Source organism: Pectinophora gossypiella, chromosome 19, assembly GCF_024362695.1.
Source record: "Pectinophora gossypiella chromosome 19, ilPecGoss1.1, whole genome shotgun sequence".
In the NCBI taxonomy this organism is placed as follows: Eukaryota; Metazoa; Arthropoda; class Insecta; order Lepidoptera; family Gelechiidae; genus Pectinophora; species Pectinophora gossypiella.
Window position 1 is genome coordinate 1,586,949 of NC_065422.1, and position 17,545 is coordinate 1,604,493.

General features: G+C 37.9%; 2 protein-coding genes across 9 annotated transcripts in view; both read left to right on the forward strand.

Moving 5' to 3' along the window:
- Positions 1-17,545, forward strand: part of LOC126375567 (helicostatins) — a 346,624-nt gene that overhangs the window by 241,331 nt on the left and 87,748 nt on the right. The window contains exon 1 of one of the 7 annotated variants that reach the window (XM_050022558.1): positions 3,616-3,672. The exons of the other annotated variants lie outside the window; for them this stretch is intronic. The gene's annotated coding sequence lies outside the window, so the exon portion shown is untranslated. Of the gene's footprint in view, positions 1-3,615; positions 3,673-17,545 lie in introns of those variants that run through there. 7 annotated transcript variants of the gene reach the window in all.
- Positions 1-17,545, forward strand: part of LOC126375444 (calpain-D) — a 219,965-nt gene that overhangs the window by 157,159 nt on the left and 45,261 nt on the right. The window contains exon 23 of one of the 2 annotated variants that reach the window (XR_007567593.1): positions 11,611-11,632. The exons of the other annotated variant lie outside the window; for it this stretch is intronic. The gene's annotated coding sequence lies outside the window, so the exon portion shown is untranslated. Of the gene's footprint in view, positions 1-11,610; positions 11,633-17,545 lie in introns of those variants that run through there. 2 annotated transcript variants of the gene reach the window in all.

Below are 17,545 nucleotides of genomic sequence, written 5' to 3' on the forward strand. Positions count from 1 at the left end.
GAACATAGTAATTAAACCTTATTTCTAAAAAGGGACGTCAGCTCAGCAATATGTTGTGACACTCCGACATCGAGAGAGCAACGCAGATTTTCAGCTGTGCCCCAAAAATACAAAAACATATATTAAAAAAATAATAAAAAAAAATGCTTTAATCTAAACAATAATCGAACAAATTTAAATTAATTAAATTAACTGTGTCATAGCATAGGTGGTTACTATAATCAATGTAGGCCAAATTATTACTTCTATAATTCTAATTTATCAAAATAACTTATGATATTTATGTGCACGAAACGTGACTAGATATCTACAGTCCGCGGTGGCCCGTGCTGCTCTATAATGCATAGAAATGAAAATGTTTAAAATAGAACAAAATAAAACCTGAATTTTGCGAAGGAAAATTCCACTTCATACTCGTATTAACTACGAATCATCCCCCTCAGTGTTCGTTACGGTGTCTCTTTATTTTTTCTGCTTACCTTGGTTGAAAATAGGAGTGATTTTAAGTACCTACGTATATATAATATAAACAGCCTATATATGTCCCAATGCCGGGCACAGGCCTCCCCTCAATCAACCGGATGGCGTATGCAGCATACTCCACCACGCTGCTCCACAGCGGGTTGGTAAAGGTGTTTTACGGCTAGTAGCCGCGACCAACGGCTTAACGTGCCCTCCGAAGCATGAAATCATCTTATATTTCAGACAATCAGGTGATTCAAGCCTGTAAAGTCCTTACCAAACAAATGACAGTCTCACAAAGTGATTTCGACTATGTCCCTATCGGAAATCGAACCCGGACCTCCCAGATCTTGAGCCTAACGCTCTAACCACTAGACCACAAAGGCTTTTAGCTACCTACGTATGTATTTTATAAGTTTTATATATATTTCTAAGATCATTTTTCCCGTATGAAACTGATATAAAAATAATAAAACTCATACCTACATACATCAAGTTTAGATATAAAGTTTTGGAAAGTCGCGAGTGGCACACAGTAACACGTAACCAGAGTTAATAGAACAACGAAATGCACTTATCTCTCTCTAACACTTATAACAATATCACGCCTGGATCCCCGAGGTGGTAGGCAGAGGTGTATAATATAATACACGCACTCCTCACCAGCATTGTTTAAGAACTATGTAATAGGGGTGAGCCAATTATCTTGGAGCCTATTGTATTGTCTATGGAGGTTTTCTTCTTTAAAATTAAAAAAAAATAGTTCTCAAGATCTCGTTTTTTTTTTTAAATTCTCTTCTTTGGCGTCATGCGACTTGCATATTTGGCATTAATGTAGATTTGAATGTAGAGGATAAAAACTTAGGAAACGTTTACGGAGAAAGGAATTTGGATAGGAACGAAATTTTGAAATAAAGGATCATAAGGTAAGGAATACCAATATACTTACACATAAATAGGTATAAAATAAACATATATTTAACTATAATTTAATATTATTTACATGAATAAATGTGGCTAACAACTTATATATTTGAGGATCATTAGAAGCAAGTAGGACCGAAATAGATGTAGGAAGAGGGACTTTTTGTAATAAAAGATTTTTAAAAAGAAGGGAGTTGTCATGTAGAGGGCAAGCCAGAAAAATGTGGTTAACATGACCAGTATCCAAACCACATTCACAGTCACAAGATCTCGTTAGATGGCGCTTATCAACTACGTCGCCGGGCCATTGCCAAGATGCCAAAGATATAAAAAAAACTTGTATTTAATTTAGGAAATAAATAAACAAGACAAAAACTTATGTTTCTATTTTCATCCTCCCGAGACATTCTATTGAGAATTTGTTTTATTTTTTTCATTATTTTTTTATTTCAAAACATAATCAATGTGACATGTACGTTTCATTTTATGACATCAAAAAGAAAAACACAAATAATATACCGTTCCGTTCCATGCAGTAACATACCAAGTTCAGTGCCATCCAGCAGCTAGGATAAAAATTTATCAATTAAATAAAAAAAAACCCCATTATCTATTATCGAAATATGAATTCAAACTCATAAAAGGCCTTTTGGCGGGAACGGGAACGGGACACTTGCTTTCTTCATTGAATAAGCTAAATAATTAATACGAAGTGGTGTTTTGTGGTTAATGATCGCATTAAGTTAGTCGGAAAACATTCGCGACCGTGTTATTATATCGGAATATTCAATCAACAAAGTGTACCTATCTATTTTCGCTTCGCGCCAACAAGCCGCTTGAACATAACTCGAAAGTTTATGCGGACTTTTGAGTTAAGTCTGCTACGGATGCGGGGGCTTAGGTTTCATCATTCATCGTCATCACCTTTCATCATTTCATTCATTATCAAAAAAAAAATACATAAGACATGGCTGTATGGACATAGTTCCTTTTGCCTAACCCTTCGGGGAAGTAAGTCATAGTAAGTAAGTATATTGTACATATGGTGGCGCGATGTCCGTACTTCACTCAATACTCAGGTCTCACAGAATACCAGCGTCGCGGCTCACGCCGCGGCAGAAGCTGAGTGAGGACCTTTTATACGGGACACCATCCACTACACATGGGTAAACCGACATGACGTCACATTTTAATTTAGGTATAAGTTTCTATGTTCGTTTTCCATGTTTCTATATAGAAAATATTTCGTGTGTGCGTTGACTTCTGATGTGATGTCATTATAATGTATATATATATATATATGTAATCCGTGTCTGTGGTGTCCTAAATAATAAATGTTTCTTTCTTTCTTTCTTTCAAAACCAAAACAAAAAAAATCAAACTCATAAAGTTGAATTCAGTGGTGTAGAGCGGGCTCTACCGGCCGGGATTCGAATCCATAACACTATGATGTACTAAATAAATAAATAATGTAAGTTTCAAAATCATTATAATCATCAGCGTTATCCTGTTTTTCCACACGAGCAGTTTACCTTATCCCAATATTTGATAAAATAAAAATACTAAGTACATAAGTGGTTCTGATTCGTGTACATACCATCTGATTGTCATACCTGTCATTTTCTAATCCGCCGAAAAAGAAAGGGATGGGTAATCGACTGGCATAAAATTTATGGGACGCGTCAATTTTAGGCGGAAAACAAAACCTTCAACTTTATGGTTGTATGGCAACCGGTCGAAACAAAACCTTTCCAAAATTTTATATTGACCAATAACCCGACAGAATTAAGTTGACAGCACACGTCACAAGATGAACTAAGTACCCACGCCTCACCGAGCTTTCTGTTAGACCAACGTGATAGGTGGTGAGCCGTATTGTGTTAGTGAAACATTTTTCCAGTCTTAACTAGACTAATAAAATTAAATTAATAGTTACATGAAAATTTACAGTAAGAACTTCAGGGTAGTATTAATAAACTAATCTCAGCTGAGACTGCCCTCAAGATCATGCTCAAGTTCCTGTTTTTATATGAGAACTGTCACATTGACATGATGTTGAGGGCAGTCTCAAACCTGAGATTAGTTTATTTATACCACCCGCGAATTTTTAACCTCTGCTGTTCTTCTGGTTTCACGCAGGCCGCCCTAGTGGGTAGTGCCAGCCGCCCGCCCAAGCGTTGGGCGGTTATAAAGGCCGGACGACAATCACTAGTCACAGTGCGAGGTTACGCGCGACCGTGCGCGGTGCAGACTCTGTGTGTGTATCCCGATTTTTCGCAACTTCAGGTAAGTTTTTAATTTTTAATATTCTGCCTTTAAAAGCAAGGAGTTCGGATTAAAAGATGTGAAAGGAGTTTTTAACGTGTTTTTAGAGTTGGTACGGAGTTTTTAGATAAAGTTTCATGTTTTTTTTTGGAAAGTTTTAGCATAAGTACGTTGGATTTTTGTGCAAGTTAAAATAATTTAATATTTGCGTCTAAAATATTTTACGGAAATACAGCAATGATATTTTTATTATTAGTTACCTTTTTATTAATTATTACTATGTCATGAATTTTTATTATAAAATTATTAATTCGAAAAATTTATAAATTGTTAATATTTATTATAATATTATTTACTATTACGCTACGTAAAATTTTCGTAAATTAACTTTTTTTTAAATAACAATTTAAATCAACAAATATTTTTAACGCTTGTATAATAACGGGACAAAAATACAAACTTGAGTATAATAATGTACTTATAAATGAAAAAAACTTTTTATTTTTTATCACACAACATGACACAAAAATTAACTGTTTAATACCTAAAATCAAAACCTCTGGTAATATGAAACACTATACAAAAAAAAGCATAATGCAATACACTGAATCTCTAAACCTACAATATTTATTAGAATTTCGAAATTGATATTATTTAAAAATACACCTTTATTTAGTGCACTAATTCACCAGCATTTCCGAAGTGCACTCCGATCTAGGGTCTAAGGTATCTAAGGTCAAGGAGTTTTGAATACGATCTCTAAAAAGGATTCATGTCATTATGGCATACTAATATGCGTTGTACTTCTTGACTTGGCTGAATGGACTATGTTCCTTTTGCACCACGGGCAATTTAAAAAAAATAAAAAATGGTGTTCTTTATTATTACTCCTAGCTGAGTAGATAATTTATACGTTAAAAAATAATATTTAGGTTATGATTAACACTAATTTTCTCAATGGTTATAATTTATACTAATTAATTTTAAGTACACAAAAAATGTATATACTTGAATTATCTAAAATACAAGAAAATTCTTGATGAGCGTGCTCAACGAGGGACCATGACAGAACTTTGAGGTTCTAACTTCATCGGGAGCTCGCAAAAGTTCTCAAATCCATCATAAATCCATCCTAAACTTTATTATAAAAAGTATACTTTTATAGTATTATAAGAATTATAATGTTAATCAAAATAGAGTTTTACGGAGAGACTTATTAATTCGTATTATATTAATAAATGCGAGAAATACTTATTGAAATAGGCGTTACTTATGTATGTAAAAAAAAATACCGGCCAAGTAGTAAATGCCATTTGCGGCAAATTTACAATGACTCACTCTAAAAAAACAATGAAGAAATGAAAAAATAAAATTAAATTATTTATTTAATTTTATTATAATCTTGTATAATATATCCTAATTCAAATAATTATGTGAAAGGTATATACGGTATATTATGTTTATTTCATTTGATATTATAAGAATTATCATTATTTACCTGTTTATTACAATATTAAAATACACATCATATATCTAAGTAACTCTATTACTAACGCATTATTTATTTATTGGAAGCTTATAGACTATTACTGATAGAGTATCCACAAATAAGCTGCAAGTTGTCTTTGATTACTTGTGGCTCTGCCCACCCCATTAGGGATTACGGGCGTGAGTTTATGTATGTATGTGTATGTATCCAATTTTCCTGTAGGTACTTACTACATTATCTGCCTAGCGTTATCCCGTGTTAACAGGGTCCGCTTACCTAACCTGAAGGTTCAACAGGTCCAGTTTTTTTTACAGAAGCGACCGCCTTTCTGACCTTCCAACCTGGGAAGGGAAAACTAACCCAACACAGGTTAGGGAAATTAGATTTCTTCAGGATGTTTTCCTTCACCGTTGAACACGTGATAAACATTTACAATCCAAACATGAATTCAAAAACAAATTTGAAAATCTTTTTTTTTTATTTATTGTTGAAAACATTTTACATAATGATACAATTGAATCGCATTGCTAAACCTTGCCGGTTTGTCTCAATGCAATATTCCGCTATTGTTACAGTTTGTACTTCAGAAGTATACAACTAATTGATTATACTATTCAACAAATAAAGTACACATGTCAAACGCCAAACGCATACATGGACAAAAGAACCGGTAGAATAGGTACATATAATATAACATAAATAGCCTATATATGTCCCACTGCTGGGCACAGGCCTCTTCTCAATCAACCGAAGAGGGTATGGAGCATACTCCACCACGCTGCTCCACTGCGGGTTGGTGGAGGTGTTTTTACGGCTAATAGCCGGGACCAACGGCTTAACGTGCCCTCCGAAGCACGGAATCAACTTACTTTTTCGGACAATCAGGTGATTCAAGCCAGAAAAGTCCTTACCAAACAAAGGACAGTCTCACAAAGTGATTTCGACAATGTCCCCATCGGGAATCAGACCCGGACCTCCAGATCGTGAGTCTAACGCTCTTACCACTAGACCACGGAGGCTGTTAAGTTTAATTATTGGCCAGTGTTAGTATTCGAACCTGCAACTTCACAGTGAGTGTGAAGCGTTCTTTCAACTGGGTTACCACGGCACACGGTTCACTTATTACATCACCATCCCCCTAGCATAATCCTGTTTTTCACAGGGTCCGCTTACCTAACCTGAAGATTGCGATTTACAAATTGGGACCCAAGATGTCACTTAGAAATAAATTTAAAGAAATTAATATTTTAACTTTGGCATCACAATATATCTTTGAAAACTTAATATATGTAAAAAAACATATAGGATTATTTGCAAAAAATAGCGATCGGGACATTGTTATTTATTTATTTTATTTATTTATTTGTACAAAATGAAACAGACACAAGAAACATACAAAGAAAACAGATAGTACAGGCAAGCTTATTTCTAAACAAAGAGATTTCTTCCAACTGACCTACGTGACAAGAGAGACCCGGTAATACCCGGAATAAAAATAAACTTGCTTTACAAGTCAGTCGATTACATAAGATTACTAAATCTTTTAAGGGGCAATGTATACGTTTTTACAATAAGATTCCCATTGACATTCAGAATTTGCCTTTCAACTGCTTTAAGACAGTAGTTAAACAAAAACTTTACAAAAAAGGTTATTATAAAGTTAGTGATTATTTAGAAGATATGAATGCTTGGGATTAACTGTCTGAGAACTGATATTAGGCAGCTAAATTACTCAATTGTATATCAATATTTTATGTTTATTTTTATTTATTTTTAAAGAATGTCTAGGGCCCTGTGCCGAGGTTTTTCTTGCAGCTTCTTTTCCCCGGCTATACAGGTTGTGAGAAGCTGCAGTAGTTTTAGGCGGATGAGACGTTCGTTATGTAAAAATTGACGATTCAAAGTGTAACTATGTTACCTACTGAATAAAGATATTTTTGAATTTGAATTTGAATTTGAAGAATTGACAGGTCCGGTTTTTTACAGACGCGACTGCCTGTCTGAACTTCCAACAGGTTAAGTCACATACCTCCGAAAATGCGTTTCTCGGGAATGTGGTTTCACCTTGTTTTCCTTCACCGCTCCCTACACTTATTGCAACTCACCAAAAGTAAACAACGCCTAAATAATTTTTAATTTTTATTAGATTATTTATTATCATCATCATCAGCCCATTAACGTCCCCACTGCTGGGGCACGGGCCTTCCCTATGGATAGATAGGGAGATCGGGCCTTAAACCACCACGCGGGCCCAGTGCAGATTAATGGTTATTAACGACTGCTAATGCAGCCGGGACCAACGGCTTAACGTGCCTTCCGAAGCACGGAGGAGATCGAGATGAAAACTTTTTTTGTTTTGTGGTCACCCATCCTATGACCGGCCTTTGCGAAAGTTGCTTAACTTCAACAATCGCAGACCGAGCGCGTTAACCGCTGCGCCATCGAGCTCCTCTAGATTATTTTATTATATTAAAAAATATTATTATTAGACTGTAAGAAGCGGGAGACCTTCGCCCAGCAATGATACATTAATAACAAGACAAACATACTAAAAACAATATTAAGTCCATCCTGCTTACATAATTCAACCGTCACAGAAGTGAAAACGCATAAAAATTCAAATAAGTATTCAAAGAAAAATGAATATATAAGTATTTATTCAATATTCTTTATGGGATTAATCTATTTGAATCAAAAGCGTGACCCAATAGGCTCATAAGATATACTATGAGTTAGGGTAAAACACTACGGAATGCGCATTGTGATGAATAACATAACACATCACGCCTGTATCCGTAAAGCGGTAGGCAGAGGTATAGTAACGAAAACTTTGAGGGATGATTCAGACCATGATTCTGATTTCAAATGTATGGAACTGAAAATAATAAAAAAAACTTAAGTTTTCATGAATTTTCCGACAGGAAATTCCACTTGATATCAACTCAGAATCATGGTCTGAATCATCCTCCTCGGTATTCGTGATGGTTTTACTGAATTCGAGCTAAAATTCCACTTGATATTAATTCGGAATCATGGTTTAAATCATGACCTTCAGAATTCGTTACGCGGTCACTAACAGCTATGATAATCGCCCCCTCCGGGTCAGCTTTTAGGTCGTGAACGTTATTATAGGTGGTGAACCGTATCGCCGTCGATAATGGTCGAACAAACTGTATTACTAGTATTGAGTTCGAAAACGAATGTTGTAGTAAGCCAATCTTTAAAACTAAATTAAAGCTGTTTTTATTGAAGTCATTTGATGAACATATTGAATAGTTGGTAGATTTGTAGCATTTAAGAATTAAGTTTAAAACTTGCTGTAATAGATATAAGTAAATAAGTAATGAGTGCATGATTTCGCCAACAAACTGTCTTTCAGTTTGGCGAATGTCTTTAAAATTGTAAATGGTCTTATATTGTTATTAAATAAATTAAATAAATAAAAATAAACTGAAAACTGCACTTAAGATAAATTAATACCTCATTGGTATAAAAATTAATAAATTAAAATACCTACCTCTCAGCGGGCCTAGCACCTTTTTTTGGATGTGACTTATTGTAGATTTGCCGCAGATGGCATTAACTACTTCCGGACAAATGGGGAGCGCTGAAGGCTCTCACCCGGTACTACGTTTAAGACAACAGGCCTGAGGGTGCCCAGTTGGGCGCGAATCTCGGCTCCGGGCGTCGTCTGAGAGGAAAAATATTTGAAAGAATTAATCGACCCTAGTGGGTCGATAGCGATAGGCGCTGATTGAGGGAAATCGTCGACCACGCCGGCGGGGTCGGTATCGGGGTCCTGAATTGTTTGGTGTCGCGAGCTGATTGGCTGCCTCTATGGCTAGGACCTAGCACCGTAAGCACGCGACTCTTTCTCGCCGCGACAGAGATCGTCTGTCTCTTTCTGTGCAGTACTGTGAGAGTGTGACGGGTGACGTATGTCGAGGCGAGAAAGAGTTGCGCGCTTACGGTGCTTAGCCCGCAGGTTACTGCAACTGGTCTTTTTATGTAAGGTGGGTAAGACCGTCTAGTGCCAATAACTTCTGATTTTGAATAACTACAGTCCCAAAAGAGCTAGTCCTAGATAAAAACCATAGATGGCGCTAGGATGATTAGTTTGGACAATGGCCCCGATTCCTGCAGACACCGCCTAATTTTATTTTAGGTTATATCCGTCATTTTCGTATCCGTCGAAAAGGAAAGGGACGGATGATTCACAGCTCTTAATTTTAGGAAGAATGAGTAAATTAATGTGTCGGGTTATTGACTGACGTAAAATTTTTAGACGGTTGGTTTAGATTTGTGCTTAAAATTGACGTGTGTTCCATAAATTTTATGCTTGTCGATTACCCGTCCCTTTCCTTTTCGGCGGATAAGAAAAGGACAGATATAACTTAAAATAAAATTAGATGGTATTTACAGGAATTAGCACCAATATCAGTCCTGCAATTTTTTTTTTACCATTTCGCGCTCCAGACTGCAGTGGCCAGTGGCGGATTTTTAATCAAAAAAAGTGGCAAATCGGAAAATTTTCAGGATTTTTTCTGAACGCTTAGGTTATTTATTGATCCATTAATGTATTTATTAAATATAATACAGGAATATAGCTTTTATTTCTAATTTATACCAGTTCAAACTTACGTATCTCTGTACCTTTCCTCTTCTTAACACCTTCCGGTAGCTATAAAAGTCAAATAAGGTGTCGCAAATCGCAATTAAGCGATCAAGGAAACAGTTTAAGGTTTAAGGGAGATTAAAGACTTATAAAATGATTACAAGGTCTGTAAACGACTGTCAATTTATAACCGGAATTATACCCCACAGAACATCAAGGATCAAATGATTTTTTTCTCAAAGACACAAGAAAGTTGAAATATCCTTAAATGATTTTTGCTTTTATAGCACGCAACCGTGCTTAGGGGAACTCACAATGAGAAATAATAATATCAAATAAAACTGACTCGGACGAGACTTGAAACCGCAGTTCCTGTCAAGCCGCTACCTAAAATAAAAATAACATAACATAAACAGATATACGTCCCGCTGCTGAGCACAGGCCTTCCCTCAATCAACTGGAGGGGTGTAGCAAATTCCACCACGCTGCTCCACTGCGGGTTGGTAATCTCTCTCTCTATTTAAGAGCTGCGCTCTTGTCGGTGGAGTAATCGCCCCCATTTTCATTACTCCATAGATAGGGCGTGTAGAACGGTGGTTGCCCCAATCGCAGTACACCGACCAATTTCTCAATCGATGATGTTCTAGTTAGAGCCCTACCAGAATCCATTTCTTCGGCCTCCAAGCAGTACTGATACCGCTGCTGCCCGGCATCAGGGGTTGGGGTCGGGTTGGTAATAAAAATTAATAAATTAAAATATCCTTCACTTATACCAAAGAATAGTTACTACGTGTAGAATGGACACTTTCCGCCCCGCACCAATTAGTATCGGCCGCCGAGCTAGATTAACCTCACCCCCGCTCGGTCTCACTTTAGTCTTAAATGGCCGAAAGCTGTTAAGGAGTAAGGGAGCGTGCCCGAATATCTGTCTCGCTCACACTTAGACGGGGTGTCACACAATAAGAATAAGGTTTTTGTATGGAGTGTCCGAAATGTGGCCCGAGCCTCTGGTCTTTCTTTATCCCGGCCGCGTGCCGGCAATATAAGGAAAAGGTAAAAAAAAAAATTACAAAATAAAATCGGCCTATCGTCCCAAAAAAAATTTGTCGACGTTAATGTACCTAATGCTTTTTTGTGAGAAATAATTTTGCTCGTAAGCTTATACGTAACATGGATTCTGCATATATTCTAGTCTCAAAACACGCAATTCATCTTATAGAGCGGTTGCAAATTCAATTCGACGTATTATAAAAAAATGGACGAAATGCACTTGATAGATTCTAATAGGATTTCTGTAAGTAGCTTACAAGACCTTTATAGTCATTAAGTTGTTGAAAACAAGTGGAGTGCTGGGCAAACCAAGTTAGTAGTCGACGGAAGTATAGAAAAGTCTAAAAAGTATAGCAAAAAGTAACAATCGTCGCAATTTTTTTGTTGTTGTTTTATTGACGTGACTTATTGTAGATTTGCCGCAGATGGCATTAACTACTTGGCCGGACAAATGAGGAGCGCTGAAGGTTCTCACCCGGTCATGAGTAGCACCAATGAGTTATTAATATATCTTACGTTGGCTTTTCACTAACACAGGTGACTCAAGCCGTGGTAACCCAGTTGAAAGAACGCTTGACTATCACTGTAAGGTCGCAGGTTCAAATTCAGCACGGACCTAAACCTATGATTTTCGAAATCGTTTTTCGAATTCTTGTTTAGATCATAAAATGATTATTGCGTGCTCAGCGGTGAAGGGAAACATCGTGAGGAAACCCACATACCTGAGAAATGCGTTTCGGAGGTATGTGACCTAACCTGTATCGGGCTGGTTTTCCCTTCGCGGGTTGGAAGGGCAGAGAGGCAGTCGCTTCTGTAAAAAAAACCGGTCCTGTCAAATCATCAGGTTAGGTAAGCGGACCCCGTGAAAACGGGATAACACTCGGGAAATGATGATGAGTTGTCTCGACCATTAAAGACAGCTCACCACCTATCACGCTGGTTTAGCAGAAAGTTCCTTCTTCTTCTGTCATGTGGGTTGTGAGGCGAATTACCAACCACATCAGCCCTGGTGTCAGGGTTATTATTGAGCCACCGATACCCCTGACATGGCTCATGTAACGGTACTTACATCAGTAAGTAGTAACCGGGACCAACGGCTTAACGTTACTTTTTGGACAATCAGGTGATCAGCCTGTAATGTCCTAACCAAACTAGTGATCACAAAGTGATTTTTATGATATGTCCCCACCGGGATTCGAAGCCGGGAACTCCGGGTTGTGAGCTCAACGCTCAACCACTGGACCACGGAGGACGCTAGAAAGCTCCGTGTGGCTTGGGTAGTTAGTTCATCTTGCGATGGATGTACCTCTATGTATAAGAATCCCTGTTCACCCCAAAGGAGATCGCAGGCGCGAGGCAAACACATAACATAAGTTGTACCTATAAAAGGATTGAACTTTCCCGATCAAGGTGTCCGATAGATGAACAATATCATTTTATAAAGAATGCAATGGACTGCATGTAACACGATCTTTGAAAAATGCAATAAACATTCAAAGAAATGGTTAAACATAAAGGGAACGTCCCGACACTCGATAGCCTTTATGCATCAGTTCAATATCGAAGTAGGTGAGTTTATTGAAATATAAATCCACGTCCATGGACCATAAGGTCCGACCGGGAAACCACTGGGCCGGACAAACAAAACAAACACCCACACAAGGGGGCATAGGCGTATCACCAGCCCATTAACGTCACCACTGCTGGGGCACGGGCCTTCCCTATGGATGGATAGCGAGATCGGGCCTTAAACCACCACGCGGGCCCAGTGCGGATTGGTGGTTATTAACGACTGCTAATGCAGCCAGGACCAACGGCTTAACGTGCCTTCCGAAGCACGGAGGAGCTCGAGATGAAAACTTTTTTTTTGTGGTCACCAATCCTATGACCGGTCTTTGCGAAAGTTGCTTAACTTCAACAATCGCAGACCGGGCGCGTTTACCGCTGCGCCACCGAGCTCAGGCATAGGCGCATTAGGGCTAATTCTCATTATGTCAACCGACTCGCAAATGGACTACTTCTCATTATGGCAACTTCTCATTTTGGCTACTTCTGATCAGGGCTACTTCTCACTAGAGCTACTTCTGAAATTTCGGGAATGTTTATTAAAATAAATACTGTCTTTAGGAAGGAAAGGAAACGTTCCTATTAACGACTCATCATCTACGTACAGGTAATACAAAATCGTTTCATGCGCAAAGCCACAAGCCAAAGCCAGGAGCTCCGTGGTTCCTTCGCAATGAAAATCTGCACATTGACGTAGGTCTGCCAACCATTGCCCAATGGCTCAAATTAGCTTCAAAACGTTTTTTCGATTCTGCTCCGCACCACCCAAATCCCATGGTAGTTACGGCTTCCGAATACATCCCGCTTAGGGACGGTACTGAAAAGTATCGGCGTCCGAAAGATGCCGACGACCCGATTACTCTAGCCATAGAGGCGGCCAATCAGCTCACGACACCAAACACTTCAGGACCCCGATACCGACTCCGCCGGCGTGGGCGACGATTTCCCTCGATCAGCGCTTGTCGCTATCGACCCACTAGGGTCGATTAATTCTTTCAAATATTTTTCCTGTCAGACAACGCCCTGAGCCGAGGTTCGCGCCCAACTCAACTGGGCACCCTCAGGCGTGTTGTCCTAAACGTTGTACCGGGTGAGAGCCTTCAGCGCTCCCCATTTGTCAGGCCAAGTAGTTAATGCCATCTGCGGCAAATCTACAATAAGTCACGTCAAAAAAATAAAATAGGGTCCGCTTACCTAGCTAGGGAAAACCTGTCCAACGTGATAAAATTTTGTCACGGTCGTTTTATCGATTCTGAGAATATAACTTCGACGGTATTGGGTTTAAATTCATGTTTGGATCGCAGATAATTGTTATTGATTTCCAGGATTTACAAGAAAACAAAATAATTTATTTGTTGGAAACAATTTACAGTAATGAAGGTGATTGGAGTCTCCTTTTAGGCGAGTCAGAAGACTCGGCTCTTCCATAAAAGCAAGTTTTACACAAATAAGAAAAAAACAGAGCAAAATAACTTAAATACTTATACATTTCTTTTCAGTATAATATTTATAAGTAAGCGAGGAGCTCGGTCGCGCAGCGGTAAACGCGCTCGGTCTGCGATTGTTGAAGTTAAGCAACTTTCGCAAAGGCCGGTCATAGGATGGGTGACCACAAAAAAAAAAGTTTTCATCTCGAGCTCCTCCGTGCTTCGGAAGGCACGTTAAGCTGTTGGTCCCGGCTGCATTAGCAGTCGTTAATAACCACCAATCCGCACTGGGCTTGCGTGATTGTTTAAGGCCCGATCGCCCTATCCATCCATAGGGAAGGCCCGTGCCCCAGCAGTGGGGACGTTAATGGACTGATGATGATGATTTATAAGTAATAGGGTATGGGGTTTGTTTGTGTATTTCAACGTTTATCTAGCGATAGCCTTATAGACATATTCTTCTCCCCTCGTATGGGTTGTGAGGTGAATTACCAACCTCATCAACCCTGGTGTCAGGGTTAGTATTGAGCCGCCAAAGGCCCCTGACATGGCTCATGTAACGACTACTTACCTACTTACATCAATAAGTAGTAACCGGGGCCCAACGGCTTAACGTGCCTTCCGAAGCACGGAACATCTTACTTTCGGACAATCAGGTGATCAGCCTGTAACTAAGCTAGGGATCTGAAAGTAAGTTTTGTTATATTTCCCCACCGGGATTCGAACCCGAGACTTCCTCCGGATCGTGAGGCTAACGCTTAACCACTGGACCACGGAGGCCGTTATGAAAATAAATAGTACCCTGGTAATGACGTAAGGCCCCCTAATTTTTTTTTTTTTTTTTATTATTTATAACACTTCATAAATTACACATAGATTATTTACAAACATCGCTAAATCTAAACAGGTTTGTCTCGATGCCTTCTTCTTCGGCATTCGCCACGCTTTCACATTATTACATTTAAAGAACTACATTACATGGGTATATGGTTATGGTTATGGTTATGGGTTATTACATGGGTATTAAATATATCTGACGAGGAGTGGATGTATCCAGTACACCTCTGCCTACCCCTTTGGGGATACAGGCGTGGTGTACGTGTAGGAGACATCAATAATTTTTTCCATCATTGGTAAGAAATGTTCCAATTTTATGACAATATTTTATTACCTTCAGTATTCATACCGATTGTCAACTTAATAGAATCAGGTGAATGTTTTGCAGTAGCTGATATTTTTACGTTTTTATTCGAAAACAATAAACATTTACCGCAAAATGGCGGGAACCATTGTAATAATAGGCTTGTTTCCAACTAGTCAAATCAGTTACATTTTACTAAACGTCAAAACGCGTAATTACTACCTATTAGCTTCACAAAATTAATTTATATAATCAGTGAAGTTCATTTAAATAATTTATTTTCGTACTAAATAGAAAAATTGATCCGGCTCGAAGGATTTTAATAAATTAATTTTGTGGAGCAAAAATAAAACTACCATTTTTGTGCATAGATACACAGGAAGTTACTTTTTATCCTTACTACATAATATCATATTTTACAGTTTTGGATACATGTTTGGTTTGAACACTACTTATGGAATTTACTTACTTAATTAAGTATACTTATGAAAAACGTTATAAAATGTCGCACTTATAATTACGTTTTTATTGATTCAAATCGTTAAGCCGTTGGTCCCGGTTATTACTTACTGATGTAAGTACGTAGTCGGTACATGAGTCATGTCAGGGGCCTATGGCGGCTCAGTAATAACCCTGACATCAGGGTTGATGGGGTTGGTAATTCACCTCATAATCCATACGATAGAAGAGAAGATTGATTCAAATTCGTAAATAAGTTCAATAGAAAAAAGAAAATGTTTTTCATTAGTTTTCGACTTGATATCAACTTAGAATCATGGTATGAATCATCCGTCAAAGTGTTCGTTAAGATGCCACTAACAACCTGCATATGTCATTCTATGGCGGTACATTACCGCTATCTACCTACGGGTAGATGAAGCTCAATAGCTTTAGTTAAAATCCCGGTGACTGTCGGCAGTGCAGGTTTCAAAGCTGGCATGCCTTTATCATGGGAAACGTGTGGGCCGTAGTCAACGATATACCTAACTATAATTATACATTACACATAACATTTTAAAATACAGGGCGTTAGTGACTTCGTAAAGAATATGAAAGCAAAAAAAAAAACTTGCAAATCACACATATACATATCAAACGGACCCCAGTAGGATTGGGTCACAACCTGATTTTCTCTTGACCACTGAAACGCATGACGTATTTTATGACCTCTGTGATGACATAAAAAGAATCACAAAAAAAGTATTCTTAGAAAATACATAATTATATGTGTTAGTGACATCGTAACGAGTACTCTAGGGGACGATTCTGAGTTAATATCAAGTGGAATTTTCAGTCGCAAAATTCATTTTTTTTTTATTATTTTCAATTCTATACTTTTGCAATCGAAAATCACGCTTGATATTAACTCTGAATAATGCCATCTGCGGCAAATCTACAATAAGTTACGTTAAAAACGCACACACAAACATCTCTCACCCTAAACGCATATACCTGCTCCGTTCCGTCGTGGGTAAAAATAAAAAGTACAATATTTTGTTTCAAATTCAAATGTAATACTAATTCAATTTGTCATTCATAAATTCAAGTCTAAACTATGTCCGAGGGGGGGTGAGGCAAACCTAGCTCAGACGCTGGTGGGGAGCGGAGAGTTGCCGTTCTATACGTAGTATTATTACTTAACCTATGGTATAGGTATGTAAGACCACATATATCGTTAAAAACTCAGAGATCAGCAAGGGAGGTATTCAATTAAACTTGGAGCCTATTTGACGGCTGATAAATTTCAAACTTTTTCCATTTAGGACGTGATATCGGGAATATTATCGTTCCCATATGCGTTTTCAAAGTCAAACATTTGTTTCAAAGAACTGTATACATATAGAGGTGTTAGTGACACCGTATCGAAAACTTTGAGGGATGATTCAGACCATTATTCAGAGTTGATATCAAGTGGAATTTCCGTCGCAAAAGTATGGAACTGCAAAATAATTAAAAAATACACTAAAATTTTCATGATGGAAAAATCCACTTGATATTAACTTAGAAACATAGTCTGAATCATCCCTTAAAGTTTTCGTTACGGTGTCACTAACTTATTCCCTCATTCAGCGCTTATCGTTATCGACCCACTAGGGTCGATTAATTCTTTCAAACATTTTTCCTCTCAGACGACGCCCTGAGCCGAGGTTCGCGCCCAACTGGACACCCTCAGGCCTGTTGTCTTAAACGTTGTACCGGGTGAGAGCCTTCAGCGCTCCCCATTTGTCCGGCCAAGTAGTTAATGCCATCTGCGGCAAATCTACAATAAGTAAAGTCAAAAAAAAAGTTGTCACTAACACCCTGTATATGTATATAGTACTTTGAAACAAATGTTTGACTTTGAAAATGCATCTGATTCACCCCCTCAGTATTCGTTACGATCTCAGTAACACCCTGTATTATGTATTTATAAAAGATTTTGGGAGCGTACTTAACTATATATATATATATATATATATATATATATATATAACTATAAAATATTAATATTAATATTATTATTGTTATCTTTACCCTTTTTCTACTAATATTTTTGTAATAATGGGTTTACATGCCTATTAACACCAAAATTGGACACCTATTTCTTAATTTTAGACCGTGGCAGT